Source organism: Ictidomys tridecemlineatus, chromosome 8, assembly GCF_052094955.1.
Source record: "Ictidomys tridecemlineatus isolate mIctTri1 chromosome 8, mIctTri1.hap1, whole genome shotgun sequence".
Lineage (NCBI taxonomy): Eukaryota > Metazoa > Chordata > Mammalia > Rodentia > Sciuridae > Ictidomys > Ictidomys tridecemlineatus.
The window spans coordinates 121,017,773-121,031,022 of NC_135484.1; the positions used below are offsets into that span (position 1 = coordinate 121,017,773).

Sequence of the window (13,250 nt, forward strand, 5' to 3'; positions counted from 1 at the left end):
GAGAAGGATCTGTGTGCTGCTTAATGCAAGTTGAATATATATATATGTCTTTTGATACCACAGAACCTCCTCTGTGCAGGGACCACTCCAAACTTGTAAGAACAATGATGGAGAAAAGCTCCTCTGCTGCTGACATTCTGGGGACTCACACAGGAGAACAAGACCAGAAATCATTTACAAGAACAAGAACAGGCATAATCCTCCCTAGGAACTAGGAGACAGGAAACACAAAGGATGAGGGAGGCCTGACATGGCCACAGGAAGCCCTTGATGCCCAGGGTCTTGCTGACAACAGAAGGCTCTGGTGATGTCTATGTCCCAGTGATCACAGGTCCAGGTGGGACAAGGTTCTCTCAGGGGACAAGGACAAGGGAGTACAAAAGATGACCAAGCGAAGGACAGCCCACATCAAAGCCCAGCATGGCCTGAGCACTAACAGGGCACAGCCCTGTCCACACTGGGCTCCTCACAGCCTTCTCCTATCTGCAGCTGAAGCTGACTAGGGACAGCAAAAACAGATTCTGGGAGGCTCTCAGTGTTTCCATTTATTTCTTCTCTCTAATTTGGAATTTTATCAGTTGATTAGCCAATCAACCCATTGGGTCAAGATTTTGAGAAAACATTTATATTCAGATTCTTAGATTCAGGATGGAAGTAAGAAGTGACTCAGTGCACAATGCTATTGATAGTGGGATTGAGTTGTCCCAGCCTCATATCTGCTGGAACAGGAAAGGTGAGTGGGCAAGGGACAGTGTGGGGACAGGAGTCCTGTACACTGGTTTCAGCTCTGCATATTATGCCAATAGGAATGTAGATGGCCTAATAATCCATTACAGAAAGGGACTCCCAGGTTCTTCTAGTCACAAAGACTTGAACAAATCTTGTGTTGCTCAGTCCCACACAAGGCAGCTGACTCATACTTCAGAACAAAATTGTCATGAACAAAATCAGAGCAGTTACTCTAAGTGGCAACATTCTGAAGAAGCCACCACTCACCCAAAGATCCAAGAGAATTCCCACAACCTTCTCCATTCCCTGGACCTTACCCCTTCTACCACATTGGGCCCTCCAGAGTCTCACCTTTATAGGGCTAGAGAAGCATCAGAATGCTGGGTGCTGTCATTACCTGGGCAGAAACATGACATTATAGGGTCCAAATCTAGAAGATATGTGAATAATGGAGAAATTATGGGTTAGGTGAGCTCTTCCATGTGCTCCCATCTACTCTACTCCAACGTCTCAGGGACAACACCCACTGATCAGTTACTTGCAGCCTTAAGCATAGCTCCCTTCTTTTCTCCCTATGAGAAGAAAACAACCTGTGTGTGCCAGGGAGGAGGTAGGCTAGGAGGGCTTGAGGAATACCCTAGGCCTGGATCCCAGGGAAGGTTCCTTAACTGTGACTGCAAATCTTTGGAAGGACCAAGAGACATGAGGACAGGAGATGTGTAGATGGTGCAATCAGTGCTGCCAAGAACCCAGGAAGAGTGGGAGTGAAGTGGGTGGGGGGCTGAGTGTTGGGGATGTCTTGGGAAGAAGGGTCCGGGTTGATGGTGCCCAGAGGGAAAAAGAGGTACCAGGGGCTCATTGAGGTAAAGGGACTAGAAGGATGAGACAGAGGGGAGAGGAAGGAGCCATAGGCAGGGGTAAACACAGGGAGAGGCTGATTTGAGGCAGCACCTGGGCTGGTTGCCACTGAGGTACACCTTGCACAGATTCTGCCTCCCTTATGGGTGGTTCTCTTCCTGCTCCCTTTGCCTCACAACCCCTCAATCACCTGCCTATGTCTTGATCAGGGCCAGAATCCCTGAGAACAGCAGGAGCAGGGTTCAGGACAACATGAACCCTTGGTATTTGGGGAGACTCTGGGTTTCAGCCTATCCATAGAGACTTTATAATACAGAACTTCAGTGATACTTATTGTCCTCTTTAGGAACCTGACATGCAGTGGGAATAAGAACATCAACTGTGTCTTGAGTGTCCAGCAGAAGGACAGCTTTAGAACAATAGAAAGTTACAAGAGTTGGCAAAACAAGAAACATCCATGAACTCACAGGAATAACACATAGATCATCAGTATGGAGCCCAGGTGGTGGGAGAAGCTGGACTATGCTAGAATAAGTATATCATAATAATAATATATAATAATGTAGATCATAGATCATAATAATGTATATCATAATAATAAAAGCACATAGATGGAAGTGATTTGTTGGTAAAGTCCTTCAAGACAGAGCTGACAAGATGTGTTTGAACTCACTAGCATTTTATTAGAGAAAAGCACTGGTTCAAGAATAAGAGAAAGGAGCCAGAAATTCCTGGGAAATCTTCAGACAGAGGTATAATTAGACCCTGAGGGATGGGTAGAGGGAGATGAGCTTCTAAGATGGGTCCTAGACCACAGGCAACCTAAAGAAACCACAACCAGGACATAGAATTGTCCTGTCTATGATGGCCATCAGAGGAGTCCTGTGCCTTCCAGGAATAGGCCTGCTTCAGTGTCCCTGAAATTACCAGTTGTGTTCATCACTTTTCTCTAACAGTAATAAAGTACCTCTGGTATTCAACTTTAAAAGTAAAAAGGTTTATTTTGATTCCATTTTGGGAGTTTGACTATTGGCCCTGTTGTTTTGGGCCTGTGGCAGCACAGTTCATCATGGCAGGTGTGCATGATTGAGGAAGCCCTTTAACCTCATGGAGGAAGAGAGAATAGGGCATGGTTCTTCAACTCCTTCTAGTGATATGTCTCTGGAGACCAGAAGACCTCCTTCTAGGCCCCACCTCTTCAGGTTTTCACCACCTTCCCATTGTGCCAAGCTGGAGAGTTTGCCTTGAACCCATGGCTTCCTGTGGGACATTCCAGGTCCAAGCTTTACCACCAGTCATTGGCCTCAGCAGCCCTGGTAAGCAGGGCCTCTACACCAATGCTGCCCTGGGTCTCAACATGGAGCAGGTCTCTTGGCTAATTTCCTGGGGGTGTGACCCAGACCTTCCTGAGATATCTGGGATTTTGGACATCAAACCCTGGAAGGCAAGGTAGTACAGGGGTTAGACCCAGTTGAAATGGGACAAGGAGAACCAGGGGGCACCCATGTGGATCACTGGGATTCATATACATCCCTCCTGTCCTCACTGAGTGACAGCAGCCCTCCCTCCTGGGGAGATCAGGGTCTATCACCACTTGCAGGAGAGGGAGTTGAGGATGTCCTCTACTCCCTGCTGCTCTCTGCAGTCATACTATTCAAACCTCCCTTGTGACCATAGCAAGGTATATTTCAATGGCACCATGTGACCCTTGTTGGGAATGTTCCCCTCCAGGAAATCAGGACCTCATATCCTGCAGGGTCCAGAGCAGAATAGATGAAAAATACAAGATGCCCAGTGGGTGAATCTAAGTGATGGTAAACTGAGCCACTCCTTGGTTTGACCCTATGGTTGGACCCTTATGTTCTTTCCATTGAGAACATGGTCCCACAGAGGGTGTTTCATTTTATTATTCAATAAATATGTGGCATCTTGAAAGATGGAAGCTTGTCCCTTCAGAGGGTTTCCTCAAAGCTGGTGCTCAGGTGATCCTCAGGTGCTCAGGTCCATCTGGCATTGTGTGTGGCTGGCAGCCCCTGTATGATGCAGATTGTGACATGATCTTTGGGTCCCAGAATCATGGCCTGGGATGTATCTGCTTTACTGTGAGTGGTGTGATGGTCAGATATTGGATTGAGAGTGGTTTTGATCCTGTAGATCTGTCATGTCGGTGTCCCCTGATAGTTGTGCATGCTGGCTGAGGTCTGAGTCCAGGATGAATAAACTGACACATGAAATCGGTGTCTATCCCTAGGAGGATGCACCTCGTGGCCTTCCAGGATGCAACTGGCTCAGTGTAATCAATTTGTCACTTAGGGTCTACTTGGTCACCTAAAGAAATTGTGGCATTTGGGGGTCAGAATTTGTTTTAGTCAGCTTTTTTTTCACTGCAGCAACAAAAAAGAACTGCCAAGAATTTGAGAGAAGGGAAAGTTTGTTTTGAGGTTCATGGTTTTAAAGGTTTCAGTCCACAGACAGCTGGCTCCATGCTCTGTGTCCTAGATTTTTTTTTCTTTGTAACAGGGATCAAACCCAGGGGTGCTTAACAACTGAGCTATATCCCGAGCCCGTTTTGTATTTTAGAGACAAGGTCTCACTGATTTGCTTAGGTTCTTGCTAATTGTTGAGGCTGGCTTTGAACTCATGATCTTCCTGCCTCATCCTTCCAAACTGCTGGATATAGGTGTGAGTCACTATGCCTGGCTGCAATATGACCTAGGTGTGGCAGGACATCATGGTGGATGGGTGTGACAGTTCATGACATGGAACCAGGAAGCAGAGAGAAACAGCTCCCCTCACCACAGATAAAATATACACTCCAGAGGCACATCCCAATGACTCACCTCCTCCATCCACATCCTACCACCTGTAATTACCATGCAGTTAATCACTACCAGTGGATTAATACTCTGGTTAGGTTAAGGCTCTCATAAACCAATCATTTCACCTCTAAACTTTCTTGTCTCATATAATTTTGAGAATCATCTCATATCTGAATCACAATAGTATGAATCCCTAATGCTGAGTGTACATGTTGACCACAAATGATTGTGATTTGTCCATTAAAAATAATAGTAAAATAAAATGAGAGGGGAAAAAGTGTACCCTAAGAGTGGCTATGGTATTACAGCTGCAGGGCTCACTGTGAGGTGGGTCTCTTTACACATTTACGCCATTTCAGCTTCACTGGGTGAGTTTGGACCCTTTTAACAGCAAACCCTATATGACTTCCCCCAAGTTGAGTGTAATTGAGTGAAACCCTGGTCATTTTATGTTGATTAAGGCCTGCAGGGACCCTGGGAAGAAAGAGGGCCAGAGCCCCAGATAGGTGTGTGGGGTTAGAGGTGCATGGGGAGCAGGAAAGGACAGGGGATAAGAATGACAGAACAAGAACCAAAGACATTTGGCAAATGGTTCATCACCCTCACCTCCTCTCCACTATCCCACAATGGTGAGAGCTCTAGGGTCTTTTGTGCTCTGAACTTAATTAAATGTGTTGACCCAGGAAAGACTAGGAAGTTAAACCCCTCCATGTCTGTGAGGAGTCTTTTGTGGTAGATACAGAAAACTCAGCTCAAAGTGGTGAAAAACAAACCAAACCAACCAACAACAAACAAACAAAAGGCCAAAGGGAAATTCACTGGCTTCTGTGACTGAAGTTACTGTTCAAAATAAGCTTCAACTTCAGTTTGATTCAGAGGCTTCCTTCATGGTGGTGGATATAGCTTTAGCAAATATACAGCCTCATTCTGCACTATCCATCAGGCCACAGAATGCTCTCTAACTCCTAATTAAAAGAGAAAAGAAACTTTTCCTATTTCTCAGCATAATATTTTGTGTCATGGGCCTAACTGGGTCCCATGACTTCTGTACCAATGCTTGTATCAGGAGAATGAAAAGAGTTGATTAATTTATTCTACCAGGTCATACCCCTTAGGTGAAAGGTGGGGCCAATCCTACCTAAAACACTAGGGAGAGATTGAAGGAGAGGTATTTCCCTAGAGAAAAAAAATCTGAGAGTCAGTTCTGGAAAGAGGAGGTAGATGAACGGGCAATGGTCATTAGCACCTCTCATTCACTAGGGAAGCTCCAAATGTGCATCATCTGTGTGTTCTGGTGTGCCTTCCTCCTGCCACCCAGGGATCCTACACTGGCCATAAATCCTTATGGGAGATGCCATATTCATCTGTTTCCTTCAGCTATTATAGAACACTACAGACTGCATTATTTAAGAACAAGAAAGGTTGATCTGTCTCAGGGTTCTCAGGGAACCAAGTGGCTAGGACCTCTGGGCTGCAGATGCCCAAATGAAGGACAAGCTGCCTCATCCAAGATAGATAATGCTGGACTAACCTCATCTTTGATTCAGGAATGCTGTCCAGTGATGATGGCTTAATTCATTAATGAGGCCAGAGCACAGGGACCTCATCCCCTCTTAGGAGTCCCACCTCTTAGTACCATTATAATGGCAATCACGTCTCAACATGAGTTTGGAGAGGACATTCAAACCACAGCAGTGTCCTCTCTTGAACTGAAGACTCCAGGATGGAGCTCTCTGGAAGGAGAGTCTTGTTTGGTTCACTGCATGTCCCCAGTGTCTGGGACATCTCCCCTGATGCACCACCAGCTTTGAGCAATAAGAAAATACTTGGAAAAATAAATAGTAGCAATTTAAACGTCAAAAGACTGGGTTGGAATCCTGACTCCTCTGTCTATTAACAGCAAGACCCTGAGCAAAATATCCTTTCCATATCTGCAAAAAGGCAACAACCACACCTCTCTGGATAATGGTACAACATTTGCTTGACTCTGGCACATCACTGATGCCAGGTGATGGAAAGGCTGGAGAACCAAGAGATCCTTCCCAGGCAGTTTCAAACATGAGTCTGAGTCTCTTAAAAGCTACAACGTGGTGGGTCCCCCTTGCCACAATTTGTTTGCACAGGTGCTTAACAAAACAGTGCTGAATATAGTGATTTCAGGCAGTGGATCAATTAGCCCATGTTCAGGAACCTGACCATAGCAGTCAATCTGTGATTGCCAATCTGCACATTTATCTCTTGGCACTAATTACGCTCCACGTGGCATTAATCCCCACAGTAGGTTCCAGTGGATGCTGAGGAACAAGGCAAGCATCCTGTCTGGAGCAGGATATGCACACCCACACCCACACTCACACTCACACCCTAGCCAATGGGCATTGTGCCAGAATGAACGCTGCCTTCTCATTGGTCACAAGGACTGAGACAGGGCTGGATTCTTGATTTAAATCTGGGGGTCCAATGTGGGGAATGGTCGGTTTGGTCCAAACTGCAGATGTATTTTCTTTGGCCTGAACAATAGTAACACTTTTTAAAAATGATATAATGTATTCTGTCTGGACACAGGAGGTTGCTGTAGTCTCCACCACCCCCTATTTCTTCATCACCATCTACCTCGCTCCTGAAGATTTGGACATTGGAGTTGGCAACCTAAAGGCCAATGTTTTCTTAGTATTTTCTTTTTATTATCGGCCCCCTAAGGTGCTCTTTTAGACTTTTTTTTTCCTGCTAGCCCTTGAGCACCAATGAATTTTTAATACCACAGACATACTGGGGATCTGTGTGAATCCTGCGTATTCACCTGTAGGATTCTTTCTTTTTTGGAACATCCACCTGTGTTGAGAACATGTGCTCTGGACAATGAAGTCTCTGGCTACCTCTGATGGTACTCATGACTGGGTGGGAATAGGCAGGGGGTTGGTCACAAGGTGGTATGCCCCAGAACCATCGTTTCTTTTTATTATTTTTGGGCAAAACCTCCCTTGAGCCTTATTGTTCTCTTCCTCCTAAAGCTCTGGCGTCCACTTTCCATCACTTCCACGTACTGTCCCTGCCCTTTCCAGTTCCTCATAGTGTTCAAATCCTCAAGGCCCATACAATGTTAAACAATCCTCTGATTAATTAAAATATGTGTACATGGGTATGGAAGTATCAGGAGAGAAGTCTTTGAGGGAGTTCCGATCACTAAACTTGAATTTTGCAAATTAGAAGACAGAAAGCCCAGAGATGGTAAGGGATTTCCCCAAGTCAGCCCAGCAGGACTGGAAGAACAACAACAACAACAACAAAAAAAAAAAACTACAATCAAATTTAAGGCCAGTGTATTTAATTTACCCTAATTATTCCTAATGCAGTTTTAATCACCTTTGTATTGCTTGGACCTGTCACAGAGGGGATGCTTATGATGAGTTATGATGCACATAAATGCATTAAAATATTAAAGGCTCTGACAAGTCCAAGAAAATTGTGAAAAGAATGACTTCTAGATTCTTGCAACACTGTGGATGAATCTCATCATGTAATGTTGAAAGGAAGAAATCACAAAAACTATAATGTCATGGTTGAGGTTATCAAAATTATTATTAAATTTATATAAAATCTCCAAATTAGCAGGGAACAGTGGCATGCACCCATACTTCCAGCTATTCAGGAAGCTGAGGCAGGAGGATCACTTAAGCCTACAAGTTCAAGGGCAGCCTGGGCAACATAGCAAGACCCCATCACAAACAAACAAAACCAAAATAGTATAGCACCAAATACTACATACCATACATAATACTTGATAATGGTAGTAAATGTCAATTTTATTAATTTGTGTATTTGCTACACTGTACTTTTAATCATTGTTTTAGAATATACCACAACTTTCCAGGCACAGTGGCTCGTGTTTATAATCCCATCAGTCCTCTACTTGGGAGGTGGAGGCAGGTGGATGGTGAGTTTGAGGCTACTCTCAGCAATTCCACAAGACCCTGTCTCAATATAAAAAAATAAAAAGGGCTGGGTATGTGGCTTTGAGGTTAAGCACCCCTAGGTTCAATACCCAGTACCAAGAAAAAAAAAAGAGAATATACAATAACTTACAAAAAATGCTTATGGTAACATGGTCTGGCAGTATGCCAGTGGAAGCCTCATTCATCTTGTGCTTACTGTGAAACCTTTTCTTTTCTAAGGCTGCATTTCTTGACTTCATCGAGAGAGGGATCGACGTCACCCCCTCAATTGGTGTGATCATGGTCCAGGATGCTCCCTTGGTAAAGAAACCACCTTTATCAGAACGTGTCCCTGTCATTAAGCAATCCACACATTACCTTATTCTATAATTGATAAAAGGTTGTGCAGACCTTGGCTCAGAGAATGGGTTAGAGGGAGGCAGGAGTGGAGGTTGGGAGGTTTTGGAGGAGGCTGTTGCAGCCACCTCAGGGGATGGAGAGAGCAGGAGGATTCCTGTGGGACTTAACAGATGACTTAGCAGTCCCCAGGGCTCTTTTGTCCCTGCTCCACAAATTCCAGGACCTCTTGACCACAGTCCCTGGCTCTCAGAGCTGGGAGGCCAGCTGCACCTTCACAGAAATGCCTCAGATCAGAGGATGTGGAGGGCACAGGAGAACCTCAGGGAAAGGCATCCAGGAAAAGAGAACAGGGGACGGCATGTAGAGAGAGATTGTGGTGAGAGGTCATTCCTCAGAGCTGTCAGCATGGGGACCACCACCCACCTGGCCTTCCTTTGGCCATTTCTAGGGATCTTTCCATTGGCCAACACAATAAGGTGGGTGTGGAGCTGGCCAGACTGTGACCTGAAAGCACATGGCCACAAGTGGGGGCTCTTCTCCATGGAGGGATACCACTCCCAACTCCTCAGGAAGCACCCCCCATAACCCTGGAATTCTAGTACTTTCTTTCACCTCTCCAGGGGTGGCTGTGGTGTTTTCTGTCTGGGCAGCCATGCCTGGCCGAGCTGAGGAACACAGGCCCCTTCAGAAGTGCCTTCCCCAAGTCCATGGAGCCAGCAGAGCCCTAACAACTTCCTGAGGGAAATGGGCATCACAGGCCAGATGAGTAAATGTTCTCATGTTTCTGGCTGAGCCTGGGCTGGAGCCAGCACCAAGATGAGCCCTGCTGGAGTTTTCTTTGGCAAGGCAGCCCACCCAGCTCAGGAATGTCAGTCAAACTTTCTAAAGTAGTTGGTTTGTTCATGGGATCCCAGGCTGAAAGTTGGGTAGACTCTGCCATCATCTGATCACCATGTCTCCAGTTAGAGTCAAGGAGCTGCAGTCTTCCTGGTCAGAAAGGACACATTTTTCTGCTCATCCTCCTCCTTCTAGAAGGGGCAGGGGCACGTTGGGGCTCTTGGTGGGTTCCTGGGGTGGGTATAGGTAGCTGGGTAGTTGTGGGTAGCCAGATGGTGCTGGGGCTTTCTGGAGGAAGGTAGGGACTTCAACCTGGGCCTCAGGCTGAGGTTGGGGAAGTGCTCACCCAACTCTGGTAAGGTGTGAGGTTTTCACCTTCTTGTTTAAGTCCATTTGGTTAAGTGTGACTTGGAGCTTCAGTCTTACAGAAGGAAATATCTGAAGCAAAGCTTCCAAGTACAACGCCTCTGGGAGCAGGTGAAAAACAAAGCTGGCCAGGAGGGAGGCAATAGGGAGAGGTGGGGGAATGCCTTAAAGAAAACTCAGAATAAATAATGTTCAATTTTTGAATTCTAGCAGTTAATTGAAAGCTGGGCTCTTGGACAGTAAGCCATTGAAAATAATGGGGAAACCACACAATGGCCCACAGAGCGATGCCATTGTTCTCGATCCTTAAGGCCACACTAACAAAAGAGAACACCTCTTGAATACGTATTAGTCATTCAAGGTTTCCCTTTCATAAACTGACTGTATCATTTTCCCATTAAAATTTTTATTTCATATATTTTGTTTACAAATTAGCAGGAATGAAAAGAATATACTGTCAACATGAATCTCCCTTTAGTTATTATACCTACCTCCAAAATATTCTCTCATTTCATCTTTTGTTACTTTTTTTCCTATTTTCTTCACTGAATATAAATCTTTACTTATGAGATAATTCCTGCAGTTTTATCCTTGTTATTTTAAGAAATTCTACCCTAGCAACAAGTTATAAAGAAATTTCATCTTTTCCATTATCAGCTTCTAGTTTCACTGTTCATATTTGTATCTTTGGTGCATCATGCATGTGTATTGCACTTAGAGCAGATGGCAAGCCAACAATTCTGCAGTCAGGTACTTCCTTTCAAGAAAAGCTGGAGATTTTCTTACCAAAAGAATGCACATGCAGGGCTGGGGTTGTGGTTCAGAGGTAGAGCACTGGCCTAGCATGGGCGAGGCATTGGGTTCGATCCTCAGCACCACATAAAAGTTAAATAAATATACAGTGTCTCCCTATGCCTAAAAAACAAACATTTAAAAAAAAGAAGAATGCACATGCCTAAGACACAGCATAATTCCAGGGACTTCATGGACCTCATCCCTTCCATATATCCTTGTGCATTCAAATGTCCATGGAATCCAGGACATTTGAATGCACAAGGATATATCCATTCCTGAGTCTTCTAATTCTATTAGTCATTCAAATTCTTCATTGCATTTCCTATGATTTTGATGTCTATTTCTGGGTTATCTCATATTCTCAACTAGTTGATGAGCTCCTTAAGGACAGAGACCTAGATTCAGATACCTCCAAGATTTTTCATAATACCTGACAGCTGGAAATGCTTAAAATAATCCTCTTAGCCACTGATATCCCAGAAAATTGACTCAGAGAAAAGCATGTGGCTCACTGGCCCAGGGGTAACTCTAAAGAGACCTCATGAAACATGTCCATTCAACCAGCACAAACGAGATTGTCCATTGTTTCAGGCTCTAGGCTAGATGCCAGGTAACTAGCAAAGGGAGAGATACAATTTGTGTCCTCAGAGATTCCTAGTCTGGCAGAAAAGACAGGACAAGGCTTTATGACACATAGCATAAATGGCATAAAGGGGGACAACAGGAGGACACCCAGTGGAGACATCAGGGTAGGTTTGGGATTTTGAGACTTAGAAACATTCAACCTGAACTTGAATCATAGCTTACACTAACAAAGCTTTTTATTGTTTTTCAGAAAGGGAAAGCTAACTGGGAATCCTGCATTTCTATTTCTTACATCTGACAATTCAAGGCACTTAAAATTTAATGTTATTCTGAAATACAATCCCCATAAGATCTGGCTGCTCTGTTTCCAGCCTCCCCTTAATACAGATTCTGCTGGCTTCCCACACTTAGTTATCCTTCTTTCTTACTACATTATCTCTATCATTTTGCTTCTTTATAAACTCTTTTCCTAATACAACTTTATATGATATCCATAGGGCTAAAACTCCCAAATATTCAATATGGACTAAAGCATTTTCTAGAAAGCATAAACATATATACAAATTCTCCTTGAAGAATATGTAAACCTATTCATAGCCCCACTTAAATCAGGAATTTCATACATGTAAATTGGAAACCATGTATACTATATTTTTCCAAAGAATTACTCTGGGGGAAAAAACTCACATATATTTGAGAGGAGAACATATTTAATGATTTTGCTCAATCACAAACAAATTCTAAATTTGAGCTATTACAGGGAGCGAAATCAATTTAATTAGATAATAACTCTACCTGCAACTCTTTGGCTTTTTTAATTATAGAATTTTGAAAAGTTTTGGATTCAATTCAAATGTCTTTTTAGAACCAAATGACAAGTTTGCAAACAATTACTAGAAAGCAATAGTAACAGACAAAAGCAAAAGAATAAAAGAAAGGTAACAGAATATAAAATTAAATCATAGACTTAAAAAAATTCTAACAGAACCTGGGAGATACTTTATACATATCTGAGATAAATGGAAGTATTAAGGTCAGAGAGAAAAAAATAGTTTTTACTGACACTTGGAAGGAGGCTGTAAATGCATCCTATGATTCTGTTGCTAAGGAAATGATCTGGGTCTGATTCATCCACCCCAGTAACATGTCTCAAGAACATCATGTTTTTGAAGTACTCTGGAAGTCTATCATTTTATAATGATGAAACGTGGGAGTCCATTCAGTCTGTTGACGACTACATATTATTTTCCCTAAAGTTAATACTGAGAAACAGCAAAGTTTTTGTATGATCTGCTTATTAATAACACCCAAACCAGCCCTGACTGAGCACTTAAGAGGTGACAGGAGCTGGGCTAAGCTGAGCACAGAAAACTCATCAGCAAATACTGCCTCGCTGTCTTTGCTGAGTTAAAAGTGGGTGTTGCTTTTGTCTGGACTTTAAAATTTTCTTTCATATTAAGTCTTTGTGTAGAAAATTTAAATTCTAGCCTTTGTCTCTGCAACAATAATGCCATTTCATTACCTGTGACTGGTAAGAAACCTCTGGTTTTGTTTTTGTATATATATTAATGAACCAATGGAGCAGGAGTGGCTATCTTTGCTTTATATTCCAAAATCCCACAAATGTCAAGGACATGTGCCCTGTGCATGTGCATACATGTGTGCACTTGTCTGTGACCTGGGACAACAGTGTCCTGACACAAGACAGACAAATGTGCTCCCACCATATGATTCCTACAGAACCCAAAATGTATAGGCTACCTGCCATTCCATAGTATCACTTCTTATCTTTTTGCCACATCTCAAGAATTTTTCTCATGTGACAAGAAAGTCACCCACACTGTTCAGTAACTCTCTCTCCCCTTGATGCCAAGATGCTCCGGCACATCATCAGCATTCTTCAGAAGGGAATTCACTGTCAGCATGGGGAAGTGACATGTTCACTGGGGCTTTCCTTGTCACTTTACCC

The 13,250-nt window shown here is 43.6% G+C and overlaps 1 long non-coding RNA gene across 1 annotated transcript in view; it reads left to right on the forward strand.

Moving 5' to 3' along the window:
• The window catches only part of LOC144366280 (uncharacterized), a 470,215-nt gene that overhangs the window by 275,018 nt on the left and 181,947 nt on the right, over positions 1-13,250 (forward strand). The window lies entirely within an intron of this gene.